General features: G+C 44.7%; 1 long non-coding RNA gene across 1 annotated transcript; it reads right to left on the bottom strand.

Annotated features, from left to right (window-relative positions):
• Positions 1 to 2,171: 2,171 nt before the first annotated feature.
• Positions 2,172 to 10,784, bottom strand: LOC146973356 (uncharacterized). The gene is made up of 3 exons (XR_015037671.1): positions 10,000 to 10,784; positions 9,170 to 9,397; positions 2,172 to 3,134 (listed from the first exon to the last, which is right to left on the bottom strand). It is a non-coding gene; the product is annotated as an uncharacterized LOC146973356 (long non-coding RNA).
• Between the last annotated feature and the right edge of the window lie 1,856 nt (positions 10,785 to 12,640).

Raw genomic sequence — 12,640 nt, 5'->3', positions numbered from 1 at the left:
GGAGAGAGCTATTCACAAGTGCTCAAAGCTGACTGAACTGTCTTTACAGCGTGATTATTTACCAGGCTAGTGAATAAAATCCCGCAATTTAAGTCCATGGAAAACATATTTCTTCTCACATGTGTGTTTATGGCACCTATTTACATGTTATTGGCATCATTATTAAAAAGAGGCCTATGTTTGTTTTTTTAATTTGAAGGCCCAGATTACTGGTTGTTGGGTTTTACTGCACTGTAAATGATACAGACACTTTAAACCCTAAGTAGTTTTTAATTTAATGCCAGAAGAAAAGAAAAAAAGGAAAACAGAGAGATGATTTTAAAGTCTGCAGTTTTAAAACTGTGCAACTAACTCAAAAGTTTCTCTTGGTGTTGTTGTTTGCGTTGAACTTTAATTTTTCATCAAATCTCCTCAAAAAATGTCAGCATGATGAAATAAACAGGGGGTCCCACTGGTGACACGACGAGGCTGTACATGGACAGCCAAGTCAGCGGTTTTGAGTGGATAAATCCATGGTAACCTATTGAAATGGTTCAACCACAGCCAAAATCATCCACGACAGCCAATGGAGCCAGAGCCCCCCGTTCAGCCAGCACAGCAGCTTAGCAGTCTTAACAGAGAATCCACCACTTATCATCATCGGCATCCAGCGCCACAACACTCCACCATGAAGAGGCTTGAGTTAAGCCGGTTAAAATAACACGAGACAATACATCAACAACAGCTTCCTCTTCCCTTTTGATGCCTGCTTAATTTGAATGGTACAATGGGCTGAATCCTGTTCTGGTGCTCGACCAGAGGACCACAGAGCTCTGTCCATCTCTCCTTCACATCAGAGGCTGCTGGAGGAGCGGGGGGCCCCCTGATACTGTGTGGGGTTGGCTGATAAAGGCCTTATTTCAGGGTCTTCCAGTGAGGGGCTGGATTCTACTCCCCAGCAGGGACGGCACGGACCGCGCCGGTTAAGGCAGATGCTAGAAACTGCAGTTAGAGCTGAAACACTGCGAGGGGAGGGTGGGACGGAGAAAGTAAAGGAGAAAGTGGGAGAAGAGATTGAGGGAAGAGGGCGAGTGAACGAGAGAGGTGTTGACTGATAATGAATGCTACCTAGAGAGTTTACCATGCATATGACACCTTTAAGCTATAAATTGGGGAGTTTAAAAGTTCAATCTTTTCACTTTCCCCTTTGTTTTGGGAGGCTATAAACGTGGCCTCATGGTATTTGACTTTTCTTCCAGGCGCTGACATATGACTGAGGTCCCATTACCGCCAACCCTGTTTGCTATTGAGGCAAACGATACCCATTGACCGGTACGGGCCCTGTGAAGCGTTTTACCTTGGGCTCATCCAGGACTTGACATGACCTTTGAACTTGAGGAGCACAGCTGTCAAATGTCTCCCCTGTCATTCCCTTTGGAGGCACACTGATTCTTCACGAGACACCACACACACTCATTGGCCATGAGTACACACACACACACACTTTGAGCACATTTGTTGCACAGAGCTGAAACACTCACACACCTCACGTAGCAAATTCAAGGTTACACATCACCATGCCTATGATACATGTGGAGAAATGTGAAGAACTTTTTTTTAAGTGATATTCCAAGATTAAAATAACTGAACACGCATATGAATATGGATTAATTTCATCTTAATTCTTCAGATTGTGGTGTTGCAGGGCCTCATGAATATCCTCCATCATTTTATAAACATGTACATGTAGTGGGAGGAGAAGATGGGGATCAGATTATGAAAAGTGGGAGTGAAAGAGTCTAAAATTAGTAACAGCAAATACACATTTCTATTGCAAAATAGGAGAAAAAGAAACAATTTCTCAAGCATGTCTTGATATGAAATCTAAATTTGCATCATTGTCTTCTGTTTCTCCAGCCCAGTTTGGAAACAGCCAAGAGTGTATTTATCTGAATCACAGGAAGCGCCAAGCTTGTGAATTCACTGTGACAGGAGCACCACCAACTGGTCAAAACCTGCCTCCTCACCATTAAATACCTGACTACCCGCTCCTCTGATGTGCATTGAAAGATTAGTCACATGCATCCAGTTGCAACCTCTACATTTAAACAGTCTTGATTTATTCTTAGTGTGATCTGAAAAACAAGCAAGGTTTTTTTTTTCCACCTCAAAACCCCCTCGGAGAGGTTGACTTCATGGTATCCATCATCATGCATCTTTAATGACGTCAGGCCAGGAGCATGGGGTAAAATCACAGTAGTGGCCCGAGGCTAAAACCAGCTAAAATGAGGTTCCTCTTACCCCTTCCCACGCAGAGAGAGCTGCACACAGGCCGAGAGGGAGGGTACATCGCACCCATCGATCGCTGAGGCGGCTTGGCGGCTGGCGGCCACTCGGTGTGGTTGATGGATACATTTGTGCCGTAAAAAACTCAGAGTTGGAACGCGGTGGGCCTGAGCCACGAGCTGGGCAGACAGAGGTGTGACAAACGATGGATGCCTTGATTTATGGGTCCTTCTGCGAGGCTGGGGAGAGGACAATCTTCTCTCACCCAATTTGGTTTAACAGTAAAGGGTCTTTGGAGACCCACCACACAAAGCCTAAAAAAGTAGGAAACTTCACTCTATTCAAAACACATGTCAGAAATTGGAGCAGTAGAGTAACACAGTGCTTTTGTCCCACTCTAAACTCTGTCACACAAATCTCCACATTTCCCCATCATCTATAATTCTATTAGTCACGGCACATCCACAGACTGAAAAAATACTGTTTTTCACATTACACAGATGAGAAATGGACTTGAGCTCAACTCAATTACATATAGTAACCCTCAAACAAATAAGTCAAATATAGCTCAGGGCCGAAATGCATTTTATGTCACAGAGAGCAAAACAAAAGAGCAAGCAATAAAAGATCTCCCACATTTCACAGCATACTGTATTTCTAAGCTATTTCCTGTAAAACTCTATGATAGTCTGAGTGTGGCTTGGAAACATCTTTCAGTTGCCGAGCCCCCAGCCTTGACCTCGGGGGTCAAAGTCAGTCAGGCTCTTCCTGTCTGTGGCTTTTCCCAGGATCCCCTGCCTGTCGGCATGTCAGCACCTCTCCTGTCTCCTCACCAACTCAGGATGTTGCTTTTGCCTTCCAAGAGTTTCCTGAAACCGGAGGAAAAAAAAAAAAAAAAGATCGGTTTCCATGCAGGGGTCACTTGGTGTGAAAAAAGAAAAGCCATTAAATATTGCTGTTTTGTATATTTGACTCAATTTTACAAACTCGCTGCCCTTTGACTTGCGCCTATTTGCGGATGTGAGGATGCGTTAGCCTGTGGGGAATGAAAAGTGAACAGAGAGAATTGTTTTTTATGAAGGGTAAACACAGGACCCACCTTCCCCATTTTTCTTACTGATTTTTTTTTTTACACACAGTAGCTTCTCAATCATTTAGTTATTTTTCAACAAGCAATATACAGTATGTGAATAATTTCATTTCTATCTGTGTCTTTAGAAGAGCACGCCTTTGACATTTAAGCATTTCTCTAATAGCGACCATGCAGAAAACTTCATTTGGAAGCAGCTTTTTCTTTCCTAGTCACTAAGATAATTAAAGTTAGCAGTAAAACGGGGTCATGGTCTGATTAGAGGGCATGATGGACAATTAAGGGTGACGTTGCTAAAAAAGCAAAGTAGTTTTGAGCAGAGGTGACTGGAAATGGGGCACATTATTAAACTGCATGTAGGTGCCTCTCTGTCTCTCTCCTCTCTCTCTCTTTCTCCAGGTACTGAGAGGAAGAATGAGGGCTAAATGACAAGGTTGCACCCCCGGCAACAGACGTCCTGATTACTTTTTGTCTCAAGCCTCACAGCAGCCCCAAATAAACCAAAGGCTCTAAAACCTATACACTCAATTAAGAGTCGTGTTTACGATGCAAAAGTTAGCTATGCACACCTTTGTATAAACTTTGATATTAAGCCTGTCATGGATGCTTAAAAATTCTTCTTAGCCCCTGCAGTATAGCCGTAACTCTTATTCCCTTGTTGAGCAGCCCAAAGAGTATGTGTGTATAAATGGAAGGCCTGTCATTTCACATTCATTAAAAGTGAAGTTCCAAAATTAATAATGTAAAAATATGGGTTTTAATTAGTCTTCTATTCTGCCCAATGTACTTAAATTGGATCATCTGGTCCCCGATGCCCTTTCACTTAATAAAGAATTAGCCTGTGATGTTCTGAGCTTGACAGGTAGGATAAAGTGGAGAAAATCACTGCTGTTATATAAAGGATATATCCGTTTGTACGTAATTTGCAGCTTAGTCAATTTGACAGAGGGGAGGTTCCCTGCCATGGATCCCGTGCAGGTTTCCATTTAATGCATTTCTATCATGTTATGGCGTGACCACACCATTGCCTTGCACTGCTCATTTCTGTCATATAATTAGTGACATTAATCCAATTTGATTGGATATCTGCCTCACTTTGGCTGGAGCATTACTTTTGAGTAGACTCTGAACCTACATAGCCAAGGTTCCTGCTGAGTGTGATCAAGTCCATTGAAGTTTTTAAGTGCTATTTAAATTTTACATTTCAATTTTTTTTTTCAACTTTTGTATGCCACATTATAGGCTACCTTTTTAGATTTAAATAGAAAATTAAAAGACACCTCTGTTGTGTGTGTGAGATTGCACATGCACACTACAGTATATGCTGTACATCCGCTCTTTGAACTTGTGCAGATGAAAAAACAACTTTTATTCATGATCGTCCTAAGCCCAAAGCTTGTTCTATCTTAGAGGTTAAATAGGGGGGTTTAAAAGGAGGCTTTAGTTGAAAGCATATGGCATCCATGAGTGATCCTTTACAATCAGTGGCCATATACTGGTGTTTGTGTGCGGTTGAGTGGGTGTTGTCGCGCTATTCTCAGGCAACGAGCCCAGACAGCTCTCACCCTCTCCTCACTCTCTCTCTCTCACTCCCTCGCGCGGGACAGGCACAGCTGTCAGATCAAAATCAATCGCATTTTAAAGGACGTGCGAGCTAAATATTTCATTCTTGCCTTGGGAACCAATTAAGTGCTACATATGAAGTCAGAAGGACTGGTTGAGCCGGAGTCGTACTGGTGCGTACCAGCTGCTCCATTGCTTACACCAACCCCCCTTTACCCCATGCAAATGTGTCAGTGTGAACGTTCGAGTTCAATTACCTAGTGATGTTTTAAAAATGCACCAAAGCCAGACTGGCAGTCCGGAATTGGAGGGGATCCACCCCAGGTATGTTGTTTATTTAGTTGTTGTCTGTTGTGCTGGCTGTAACCCATTTGCCCTGATTGCAGATGTAAAGGATCGCAGCGATAGGAGGGGACCGGGGCCTTCAAAGTGCCATGTGTCAGTGAACACCTCACACCGGATGGCAGGGACAACTGGCATCTATTCCTCAAACCATGACCCCTGCCTCCATCTCCCATTACACCGTATCACTGCACACACACACACACACACACACACACACACACACACACACACACACACACACACCGCACACAGATAGAAAGAAAAAAAGAGGCTATTTTCAGTTTTAATCTTTATGAATGTTTCCTCTGGGTGCCCTCTATATATTTTTTTGCTGATGCTGATTTTTGTCCTTTTTTTATTTGCTCTTTTGTCCACTTCTCTATTTCCTCTTCACTTTAATCAGATTCCCTGGGCATGATAAATCACCGTCTATGTATTCCTTTTGGAGTTGGAGCAACGTATCGTGTCCTTCCAGAGCATCTGCTTTGTCAATCGAAAGGACAAGTAAAAACATTTTTTAAACCAAAAGTGTGCGCGAAGATTTAAGAAAGGCAGGGGTGAAACAGATTATAGAGTGGAAGAGAGAGGGGAAAAAAAAGTCACACTAGGAAGGTTAAAGTGTGTATATGTGAGGGAAGGAGTGGGGTGAGGGGGTGGGGGGGAGGCGCTGAAGGCGTGTACAGTATGTGACTGAAAATGAAAGAGCGTGGTAGTCTAAGTGGAAAAGAGGATATCTGAGAGAGCAAAAAAAAAAGAAAAAGTGAGAGAAAAACAAAAGCTAGAGAGTAGAACAGGCAATGAGAGAGAACGAGGCGAGAGTGAGAGACAGTGCAAAAAGGAAACAGTGTGAAAGAGGGAGTGAGAGAAAGGAAAAGTGGGAGAGAAAGAGAGAGGGAGAGAGACAGGGAGGGAGTATGATTGATAACGGTGCTGACAGAACCCCTCTGGCCATGCTCTCTGTGGCAGTTTGGGGAGACAGGGCCTCCCCGCGTGAGACCGAGCTGCCCCTCGCCACTGTCCCAGCACACACTCCACATCTGGTGGGATCGCCCACGCTAGGTCAGGGGTCACGGCACCATGGGGCTACTTTCGGACTCACATCCCCAGAATGCTCGGAGAAAAACACAAGGCCTGTCGGGTCCACGCAATAATCAGCATTTTGAAAGTACAAGTACGAGCCTAATCCCTCCTCAGGATTATTTTTTCCATAGCGCTGACCTGGGGAAAAGGTAGGATTAAAAAAAAAAAAGAAAGCAAGGAAAAGAGAAAACCTTCTTTTTTTCTTACTTTTTAGCTAAATTGTGGTGACACGGAGTATCACTAAAAACAAAAGCTCTGTTGAAGGTAAGCAGAGATTAATGCGCTCATGAGCAGTGTGTGTCCTCGGTGTGTGTGTGCGCTTACATTCAGTATATGTGTGTGCATTACTGCCCGTGTGCGAGGAGACAACACTGATGAATTAGAGATAAATAATGAAGTAGCTTGGGGACTGATTTGTGATAGCAAGAGAGCCCATCAACAGAGAACACTAATACTTTTGAATGCTATGCCGTTTGATGTTGATCAAGTTCAACTCGGTTGACAGGACTGAGAAGACTGTGGGGAGCACAGGGACCATACTAGAGAACCTACTCAGACAGGTGAAAGAGGAGAGGGACAATACCACTCAGACACACTCACGTACGCAGCCACTCACACATAGAAACACACACCGAACCACCCACCGGCGCACACACACACATTCACACACACAAGCTGAGGAACACTTATCCAGTGCACCAGTGAGTTATCTAAACATTTCCCCATTAAACAAGAAAAGGTGAACACATCACTTGTACACTCGAAAGGTGTTTCACTCTTTTTTCAGAGGGCACTTTATTTTTGATAATGAACTGGGTGAAATTCTTAAGAAACACACATTAAATAGCATAGCGCCCTGCCAATTTATGTCTATAGACATTCATGACATGCCACTGTTCCTCCATTGCTTGGGGCATGGGTCATTTTGAAAGTGTCACCATTTAACCGGGGGGAGGGTTGGGTCTCCATACCTCCAGCATTAGCCCATGTGGGCAGAGTTCGGGTGTGTGGAGAGCGTGGCCTCATTATGAAGGAGATAAAGACCGTTAAGGCTGTTTGGTCTTGGGCTGGCTCCAGCCCCTATGGTGAAACACACCTGCTCCCCTCTTTAAAAAGCCCTGCTCCAGTTTAGCTCTTGGCCACGGACGAGTAATGACCTATCCAGGGGGCCGTAACGCCCGCTTCGTTTAGCCTGTCGTTAAGACCCAGAGTCAGCAGCATACTGCGGCACAGTACCGTGCCAAAACTCAGTACAGGGTGTCCTTGCCAAAGATCTAACATCAAGCCTACTCCGTTAGAATATGGATAACTAACTAGCTAACCACATTAATGAAATGGCAGAATAAATTTGGCAGCATTACTCTCCACTTGAAGAATTTCTTTTAGACATATTGTCAGTTGGGTTTGATACTTTGATAATTCGACTGAATCATCAACATGAATATAAATCAAAAAATAAGCCCTTGTATCTGAGCCAATAGGAGCACACTCAAGAATACAGTATCCACTTAGTAATTAGAGAACATAAAGTTGCAGCTTGACACTGCTTGGTTTCCCATTGTTGTCCTGTCTTTGTTGTTACACACACGCACACACTCACAGACATGCACAAACACACTCAATGAAGACACACACACACACACATATATACGCAGGGACGTGCCCACACGCAACATGCATGTGCACATACAGAGGCACACACACGCACATGCAGTCGCGCTCACACACACACAAAACGTACTCACACACATATAAAGATTTCCCAGTTTCCCAGTTATGTTTTCATCAAAGCTTTTCTTTGGCACTACAGAGCAGCGTCAGTATGGTAATGTGTTGTGCTGCCTGGAAAGCTGTCAAAAAGCTCCCACCTTGGATGAGAGACCACGGTAATTCAACTGGGCTCCTGTCTTCTGTGTGTTCAGGTCTCCTCATTATTCCGCTTTGCAGGGTAATGGCGTCTTGCACTGTTTTATCTGTCAGCTCACAGCAAACTATAGTTTTTTAGCCCTGTATATTAGATGCTAACATCAAAGGCAGCTGTCTTGACACAGGAGAGAAAGAAAAAAATTGTTGCGTAAAAAAATGGAAACACTCCCGGTAGGCGAAAATTGAATCTCTTTACGTCTGGGGTGATGTGTGTATTGAGAATAGATTTGCTGGTTGGCGTCTATGTGTTTGTTCTCGAGTAAACAGCAAGGCTTGTTTGGGTGTAACTGTCAGGTATATGTGTGTGCCCCGTGTGAAAATGGGTTTGTTCGCAAAGTGGGAGTTAGGAAAAAAAACAGCAACACAAATTCACTCTAGCTGTCTGATCAATGGGGATTTAAGTTACCAGTGACAACTGCATAGCAGATGTCAAGAGACATAGACCCCTCGCATACCGTAGCAATGCTAGCCGCATATTCTATCAGCAGGTTTTGTGACTTGTCTCTTTTTACCCAGCTGAACACTTCTGAGAAGTGATTTGTACATGCACCAGTTAGATCATTTGAGTGCACATTTTTTGTTTGGTTGGAGTTTTATTCAAGTTTGAAGAAAAGTGTGGCTCCAAAACTAAAGTCTGACACCCCCCACCCCCCTGCACTCCGCTGCACTCACCTCTATCCGGGCATGTGGGGTTTTTTGCCCCCTTAGGTGGTGGCAGGTTTGTGTACAGTGTGTGTGTTTATTGCAAGTGTGTGTATGGAGAAGTAAGATCTGTGTTTATAGGAGTGGATGAATGTGTGTGTGTATGTATGTGTGTGTGTGTGTGTGTGTGTGTGTGTGTGTGTTGGGGGGGGCGGTAGGGTTCTTCAGAAGACGCGAGTAGAGCAAATTAAAACTCACCGCAGGAAATGAGCGCCCTTGGCACTCCTCTTCCCAAGCAGCTGCACACACCCCAACCATCATCTGCCATTTTGACACATCCACGGGGCGTAGCAGGCAGCGACAAGGGGGGAGCGAGGGGTGCCAACGCGACACCCACGGCTGCAAGCATCGCCGGGCCGCAGCCTCCAGCCAAACAGGTGTGTGACATCATGCCGCTGGTTCCTCTTCGGGGGCCCGGGGAGCAGGCTGGGGGACCGGAGCAGAGAGGGGGGTGGAGGAGGAAACAAAGGGAGGTTAGGTCTCTACCTGACAAGCTCATTGATAACGTTTGGGACACGAGCCCTGAAGTCGATGGCAAATTGCCTCTAATGTCTCCCGGAGATCACGGGCCAAAGTCAGGTGCTGGGCGCTAAATGGGCTCATTAGTTATGATTTTTTTCCTTCCTTTTTTGGACTTTGCAAGGAGTTTTACACACACACAAACACACACATGCACACGTACAACATGTCAGAGATAGTTGAAGCCAGAGGGCTTTTGCAAACTTGGGACGTCATCATAACTCAAGACAGGGTTATAGTTGAGCCCAAGTGTTGAGACCTTTTCCTCTCAGCCCTTGTAGCTCATACAAAGCAGGATGGTTTTGGTTTGGTGTTTGACTATTTCAACAACTGAGACTCACTGGGTTACCTGGGGAATATTCAAGTCATATTGAAATGATCTCAGATCAATTCAATGCTGACAATGAGAACTGCTTTTTTAAAAAAAAATTCATTATTAGTATTATTCATCATGTATTGTAACAAGAACAAAACTTAACAGAGAGACAACCGATAAAATCAGCACGTACCTATTTAGAATCCGTGGCACGTCTCCCACATACACCCCTCTTCACACTTCAGTCGAATCCCCCAGCGACAGATCCTGTAACAGAGGAGAGGGAGGCTGTGAGTAGCCTGGGGGGTTCCTAAAGGCACCCGTCTGGGACCTGCTTCATAATCAGTGGACAGAGAGGATAGTGGTGGTACGGCTTCCCAGAGCCACTCTCTCCCCCTGGCTGCCCGAACTCTGGTAAGCACCCCAGGGCTACCTGTTAAGGTGTTCCCCCTGGTCCAGTCTCTCTTCCTGGGCAAAAAACTTACATACAGTCTGCTGTCTCCAGTCTACTGTGAACATGATCTGGGTGCTGATTGGATGAAGGGGACAGGAATTGTGTTTATGTATTGTTTATGTACATTTGTACACAAATTGATGTTGATGTACACATGCTTATGCATGCAAGGGTTCCATTATGTATGCGAGAGCACAACCATGTGTGTGTATGTGTTTGCTAATGCACACACATGTTGGTGTTCTCTGCATGTACAAATGTTCTGCATGGTTTCTTGTGTTGCTAAGAGGAGGTATATTATTGTTAGTTGTCAAGGAGACCTTGCAAGGGAGCTGGAATTACTCACCCACATGGACATTACTGTATGCCAAGGAACAGCCTGGACAATATAAGTCTCTCTGCAGACCTCTTTGGCCCTTATCAACAATAATGCTTGTTAATAATGTGAAATGGCTCTAATTAGTCTGCAGTGAAATTAACTGCTGCAGCCTAATAAGAAATTATCTTCCTGATGATACAGTTAAAAAAAAAGACAGAAGCTCAGAGATAATAGACAATAAAGTTGAAGTATGGCTACTGATGTGGGCTGTTGGACTTTTTTGGAATTTTAGAAAAAAGTATATTATGACATGTTGTCTGGGATCTGTTTTATCTGTCTGAGTTTTTATTGTAGTTACTGTAGGTATATGTAACATTGGCTGTGTTTCTGTTTCCATAGTCAGGAACCATATTCCCCTGACTGCGCCTCGGGGTATATCTCCTCCTTTCCGCTGTTCTACAGCAGACCTCAACATCACCGCTGCTGCTGTAGATGCAGAAAACACTGTAGTGGTAAGCAACCAGGGAGGCAGGTCTGGGGCTGTGGACTTTCTAATTCAGGCCCTGGCCAAGGGATCTGGAGAGACATAGATTTTAACAAACACACTGGCCATTTCCAAATCTGCCGTGTGTGCTCAGCCGTCCATGGTTCTCCAAGATATCTGGAGGAGAGGGAGGGTGGGCGGGAGGCTTCGGGGAGGTGGGGTGTACAAGGCGGAGGGAGCCAGGACTGTGCCGTCTCTCCAGTTTGGTTTGGTCCGAGCACAGAGCCAGCTGGCCTCATTAGGACTTGATGGGAGGCGGGCTGGCATGAGACGTGCACATGCATGCACACATCAACAAATGTAGTGTGAAGCGTGGCCTGATGCCCGTGAAAGACCCACACGAAAGTTTTTTTTTCTTCTTCTTTTCTTTTTTTTTTGGGTACTGAGTGCACTGTGGCTTATGGGCAGAGGGAATGTATGATGTGGGAAAACATGATCATTAGTTTATGTCTCTCTTTAAGGTGCTGTCTCTACCTGGCTCACCAGAGCTACCTCAGTGCGCTTGAGTGCTTGTTTGAGGGAAGTGCGAAGCATGAGCAGGGGCAATGAGGGTTGGGGATGGATGGAGTGGAGTACGTATAAAGGGACGAGAGGATATGATTCATGGTAGGGTGGGTTCATCACGAGAGACGGCCACTGACCTACAGTCTGAGGGCCGTTGGACCGGAACCAAGGCCTTGTTCCGACAGAGCGAGTGTAGCGTGAGCTGTGACGGATGGCGCCGGTCTGTTTGAGAGCCCCTGAGCAGGTGTGTGTCTCGCTCACATCTGCAGGCAAGCACAGTGAACCGAGACCAAATGGCAGACGCACGGGGCCCATCGGGTACCTGTGCACTGAGACACACTAATGATTATGGATGCAGGCCTATTAACGGTCACATCTGTAAGGGAGAACAACAACCAGCGCACTGGGAGTGAGTCAGCAGTTTTAACTCCCCTCTGGAACATAGACATGCTGGTGTCAATGTTGAGATGAAAAACTCAAGTCAAAATGCTGCTGTTCCCCTAAGCTGGTGATGTCCACGCATGGACCTCGGCTCTCACCAAAAACAAACAAACCAAAAAATATCGCGGAGGATCTCCGGCCTCCATGAGTGAAGACTTTAGGAAGTTTACTTGTTGAACTTGAAAACTGACACATGCTTGAGCTGGATTTCAGGACAAAAAGTGAAGGACATTCTGTGAGAGACTGGAGAGAAAAAAAAAACTTGGTGTTGCAGCTCAACACTAAATTATCTAATGAATTCATCAACTTAAAAACAGCGTTAAATATTCATTCTAAGAGTATAGGTAATAAATTAAATATTACTCATTGACTCATTATTTAAAAATGCATAATATGATTTGCATAGTTTTATCCTGATAGGAAATAATAATGGGTAGTTGTCTTGTAGCGTCTTTCATGACGGATGAAGCTTGCGTCTTTTTGTTCCCTCATCATCCCTCTCTCCTACTTGCTTCTCATTAAAGTTTTAACGGAGGCTGTTTTAATTGTCAATCCTTTGACAGGTTGATAAA

The sequence above is a fragment of the Trachurus japonicus genome, chromosome 15 (assembly GCF_045865225.1).
Source record: "Trachurus japonicus isolate A0001 chromosome 15, Traja_1.0".
Classification (NCBI taxonomy): Eukaryota; Metazoa; Chordata; class Actinopteri; order Carangiformes; family Carangidae; genus Trachurus; species Trachurus japonicus.
The sequence above is the reverse complement of the archived record's forward strand: the minus strand, read 5'-3'. Positions and strand labels throughout refer to the sequence as shown.